General features: G+C 33.6%; 1 pseudogene; it reads left to right on the top strand.

Moving 5' to 3' along the window:
• The first annotated feature begins 4056 nt into the window (after positions 1-4056).
• Positions 4057-4167, top strand: LOC127905404 (small nucleolar RNA R71; annotated as a pseudogene).
• Positions 4168-6000: the final 1833 nt, after the last annotated feature.

Genomic DNA, 6000 nt, shown 5'->3' on the forward strand with positions numbered 1-6000 from the left:
CAGAAATGTGTTCCACCATCACTTATCATGACCCGAGGGATTCCAAATCGACTCAAAATATTTTCTTTCAAAAACTTGATCACTGTTTTATGATCGTTGTTACGACTTGGAATTGCCTCTATCCATTTTGAAACATAGTCTACTGCGACTAATATGTACACAAAACCAAATGATGGAGGAAATGGACCCATAAAATCTATACCCCAACAGTCAAAGATTTCAATGACAAGAATAGTATTTAAAGGCATCATGTGACGTCTTGAAATAGATCCTAGCTTTTGACAATTTTCACAAGTTTTGCAGAATGCATGCGTGTCTTTGAACATGGTGGGCCAATAAAATCCACATTGTAAGATTTTTGCAGTTGTCTTTCTTGATGAGAAATGACCCCCACATGCCTCAGAATGACAAAATTTAATGACACTACTTACCTCATTGTCGGGAATGCATCTTCGAAATATTTGATCAGGACAATATTTGAACAAGTAAGGGTCATCCCAATAAAAGTTCTTCACTTCGTTCAAGAACTTTCTTTTGTCTTGGGTACTCCAATGAGCTGGCAAATGTCCTGAAACAAGAAAATTAACTATATTAGCAAACCAAGGCATCGTAGAGACAGAAAGTAAAGATTCATCAGGAAAGTAGTCATTGATTGGTGTGATGTCAGATCTCGAATCAGTTGTCAATCTTGACAAATGATCCGCGACAACATTTTCGGTGCCTTTCTTATCCTTGATTGTGATATCGAATTCTTGAAGTAATAAAATCCACCGCACCAATCTAGCCTTAGAATCCTTCTTAGAAAGAAGATATTTCAACGCTGCATGATCGCTAAAAACAATAACAGGTGAGCCAACAAGATAAGATCTGAATTTTTCACATGCAAATACTACTGCAAGTAATTCCTTTTCAGTGGTGGTGTAATTCATTTGAGCACTATTTAAAGTTTTACTTGCATAGTAAATCACATAGGGTTTCTTATCTTTTCTTTGTCCTAAAACAGCACCCACGGCATAATCACTAGCATCACACATTATTTCAAAAGGTAATGACCAATCAGGAGGTTGAATGACAGGAGCAGAAGTAAGCAAGTTTTTAAGTTTAACAAAGGCTTCTTCACAATGTTCAGTCCATTCAAAAACATTATCCTTTGTTAGAAGGTTACACAATGGCTTAGATATTACACTAAAATCTTTGATGAACCTTCTATAAAAACCAGCATGTCCTAAGAATGATCTAACGTTTTTAACAGATTTTGGTGTTGGCAAGTTAGCAATTAACTCGATTTTAGATTTGTCAACCTCAATTCCTATTGATGAAACAATGTGACCAAGTACAATGCCGTTTGTTACCATAAAATGACATTTTTCCCAATTTAGCACAAGATTCTTCTCTTCACACCTGTTCAAAACCTTTTCCAAGTTAGTTAAACAATCATCAAATGAATCACCAAAAACAGAAAAATCATCCATAAAAATCTCAAGAAAACGTTCAACCATATCACTGAATATGCTAAGCATGCATCTTTGAAACGTGGCTGGTGCATTACATAATCCAAAAGGCATCCTTCGGTATGCAAATGTACCAAATGGACATGTGAAAGTAGTTTTCTCTTGATCTTCAAATGCAATTTCAATTTGGTTATAACCTGAATAGCCATCTAGAAAACAATAAAATTCATGACCTGCAACTCTTTCTAGAATTTGATCCATGAAAGGTAAAGGAAAATGATCTTTTCTAGTCATTGAATTAAGTTTTCTATAGTCAATGCACATGCGCCAACCAGTAATAGTCCTAGTTGGAATTAACTCATTCTTCTCATTTGTTATCACAGTAACTCCAGACTTTTTAGGTACAACTTGGGTAGGACTTACCCATTTGCTGTCAGAAATAGGATAAATGATTCCATTATCTAGAAGCTTAATGACTTCATTTCTCACTACTTCTTTCATATTAGGATTAAGCCTTCGTTGCATTTCTCTAGAGGGTTTAGCATTTTCCTCTAAATAAATCTTGTGTGTGCAAATCAAAGGACTAATTCCTTTTATGTCAGCTATGGTCCATCCTAATGCATTTTTGTGCGTTTTCAGAGTTTGTAATAACTTACCTTCTTGATGAACATTAAGTTTGGAAGAAATTATTACCGGAAAAGTTTCATTTTCTCCCAAAAATGAGTATTTGAGATTAAATGGTAATGGCTTCAAATCGGGTTTTGGTGGTTGAACACTTGAAGGTATGGACTCAATTGATCGTGGTGGCAATTCCTCAATTTTTGGTCTCCAACTATTTGCCTTTGATTCTTCCTGAAAATAAACCATTTGCAAATCATCAGATTCATTAAACTCAGTTTCACTGGAAGTGTTTTCAAATTGATCACAAATTAATTTTTCAATAAAATCTACTTCCTGTAAATCATTATCATCTCCAGGTTGCTTGCAAATGTTAAAAACATTCATCTCCAATGTCATGTTTCCAAAAGATAACTTCATCACTCCATTCCTACAATTAATCAATGCATTAGAAGTTGCAAGAAATGGACGTCCTAAAATAACAGGAATTGAATTGCATGCTTCAACAGGTTGTGTATCCAAGACAATAAAATCCACAGGAAAGATGAATTTATCAACTTGTACTAACACATCTTCAACTATTCCTCTAGGCACTTTTACAGATCTATCGGCAAGTAAAAGAGTTACAGAAGTAGGTTTTAACTCACCTAGATTGAGACTTTGAAAAACCGAATATGGAAGTAAATTCACACTAGCTCCAAGATCAAGTAAAGCTCTATCAATTTTATGTTCTCCAATAAAGCAAGAAATTGTAGGACAACCAGGGTCTTTATATTTCAAAGCATTATCATTCTGAAGAATGGCACTTACTTGTTCGGCTAAAAAGGCTTTCTTTTTCACATTCAGTTTTCTCTTCACAGTGCACAGATCTTTCAAAAATTTAGCATAAGACGGTACCTGTTTAATAGCATCTAACAAAGGTATATTGATCCTTACCTGTTTGAAAGTTTCAAAGATTTCAGAATTATGATTGACTTTCCTTTGTTTGGTCATGGCATGAGGAAATGGAAGTGCTGGTGGGGAATCAGTCTCCTCCTTGCAGTGTTCAGGTTCAACCCTTTCCTTACCCTCAGAGACTAACTCATCTTCTTTCTCACAAGGTTCAAGAACGGGTTTTTCAATAACCTTACCACTGCGGAGAGTTGTGACTGATTTGACTTGATCCATATGTTGGCTTCCGGAACCACTTGCACTTGAATTGTATTGCCCTTTGGGATTTTGCTGGGGTTGAGATGGAAACTTACCTTTCTCCTGAAAACTAAGAGCAGATGTGAACTTTGCAAGAGTATCTTTTAGATCTGTCATGGTTTGAGCATTTTGAGAGTTGATTGTCTCTTGCTTTTCAATGAATGCATGCAGTGTTTCCTCAAGATTTCTTCTAGGAGGGGGAATATAAGGAGGTGCATATCCATGAGAATTTTGAAAATTATGTTGTGCTTGAAATGGTGGCTGTGAAGTTTGTGCATTATTGTTACCACTCTTCCAACTGAAATTTGGATGATTTCTCCAACCAGGGTTGTACGTTTGCGAGTATGGGTTATGACTTGGCCTTTGGAAACTATTTAAAGCATTGGCTTGTTCATGGAGACACTCCTTAAAAGAAGGCAAAGTTGGACAATCATTGGTTGAGTGTTCATTAGTTTCACAAATTTGACACATAATTTCTTGAACAGATTTTATTTGACCACTCTTTTTTAATTCTAGTGCCTCAACTTTTCTAGCTAAAGATGCAAATTTGGCTTGGAGGTCATGATCTTCCCTAAGGTTGTACACACCTCCATTAGATGTATGAGGTTGAGTTTTACCTGGTGCCTCACACGTACCTGTGGTGTCCCAATTTTGAGCATTTTCAGCTAGCAAGTCTAGGTACTCCATTGCTTCATCAGGGTCTTTATCTTCAAAAGTTCCATTGCACATCAATTCCACCATTTGTCTATCTTTAGGTGTTAACCCTTCATAAAATTGTGAGACCAATCTCCATGTTTCAAAACCATGATGAGGACAGGTATTAAGCAAGTCTTTATATCTATCCCAACACTTGTAAAATGTTTCTCCTGGTTTTTGAGTGAAAGTGGTGATTTGTCTTTTGAAAGAGTTTGTTCTGTGAGATGGAAAAAACTTCTTTAAAAATTGTTGTTGCATTTCATCCCAAGCACGAATGGATCCTGACCTAATATTTTGTAGCCATGTTTTAGCTTTATCTTTTAATGAAAAAGGAAAAAGCTTTAATCTGATGGTGTTCATGCTACAATTTAAGTCATTATAGGTGTTACAAACTTCTTCAAATTCTCTTAAATGCAAATATGGATTTTCTAATTCTAAGCCATGAAAAGTGGGTAAAAGTTGAATAATACCTGGCTTAAAATTAAAATGAGAAGCATCAGGAGGAAAAACTATACATGATGGTGCACTTGTTCTTGTTGGATTCATGTGATCTCTAAGTGTTCTCATATGATTATTCTCATTATTCTCATTATTCTCATTATGAATTGACTGGTTATCTTCTTCGGCCATGTTTTCTAAAGAAATTGAGGATTTCCTAGAAAGTCTACCACTTAATGTACGTGTCCAAACTCTCATGCAAGTGCAAAAGAAAAGAAAAGAAAAAGAAAAAGAAAAAGAAAAAAATTAGAAAAACAAATAAAAGTAAAGACAAAAGAAAATAAAAGAAATATAAAATTGATACAATACTTACCTCCCCGGCAACGGCGCCAAAAACTTGACACGACCAAAAGATTGATGTCTTCTCCCAAGTGCAGGAGTGTCGAAGTAATAAATAACCCGGCAAGACCGGGGTCGAACCACAGAGAGGTTAATTGTATAAATTATAAATAACAATGCAACAACAACAACAACAATAATAATAACAATAATAATAATAATAGTAATAATAATAATAATAATAATAATAATACTCAGTACGTGGCGTTGTTATACCTGAGAATGATCTAAAAGATCGGGTCACAGGTTTCCAGCCTATATACTGATTTTATGAAAAGATCAAAGAGATATATTATATAATATAAACAGATTTCTGATGTGAATGAATAAGGCAAGACCAACAATGTCAGGATCCTTGATCAAACACAGAGCATACTTAACGTACATAACATATAACAAGAATGTAAATAATAATAATAATAATAATAATAATAATAATAATAATAATAATAATAGTAATAATAATATTAATAGTAGTAGTAGTAGTAGTAGTAGTAGTAATAATAATAATAAAAAGAAGAAGAGGAAGAAATTAATGAGAACTTTAAGATGGGAGATTAATGTAAGGATTAAACAATGATAAAAACAAATGTCAAGGTTAGAGAATTCACTAATGGTATTTCAAATAAATATAATATAAACTCTTTTTATTACTCAACTAGAAACCACACACAAAAGAGGTTCTAATCGGATGATTTATCATTAATGGCTCATTATAAAGTATTAACATGATCATATTAATTATCTTGTCTAAGTAACACCATACTTATAAATATCATCAGGCATTCATGTTGCTAGCTTATGTTAACAACAAATCAAGTTCCTATCATAACAACGATGTCGGCCGAAAACTATGAAGGATCAAGCATTTGATGTACCAAGTGTTATACAACACAAATCTAGATTAACCATTTAACAAGCAAGGTATTAAGGATTATTAAGATAAAAAGATAAGACATGCTAATAACAATTTTTCTTGAATATAAACATTAAAGTCCATGTTGAGTTTATATTATACATATTCTAACACCATTAGTAAAACCTTTTCACCTTGACATAATTAACTTAGCTAAACATAATGAAGAAGAAAAAACATAAATAAACAACATAAGAACATAAACATGATATAAGTTAACTAATTATAGGAAAGGAAATGAAAAAGCATAAACAAGAGATTAATATAACATGAAAGAAAACTTGAACATTACAA

The sequence above is a fragment of the Populus trichocarpa genome, chromosome 5 (genome assembly GCF_000002775.5).
Source record: "Populus trichocarpa isolate Nisqually-1 chromosome 5, P.trichocarpa_v4.1, whole genome shotgun sequence".
In the NCBI taxonomy this organism is placed as follows: Eukaryota; Viridiplantae; Streptophyta; class Magnoliopsida; order Malpighiales; family Salicaceae; genus Populus; species Populus trichocarpa.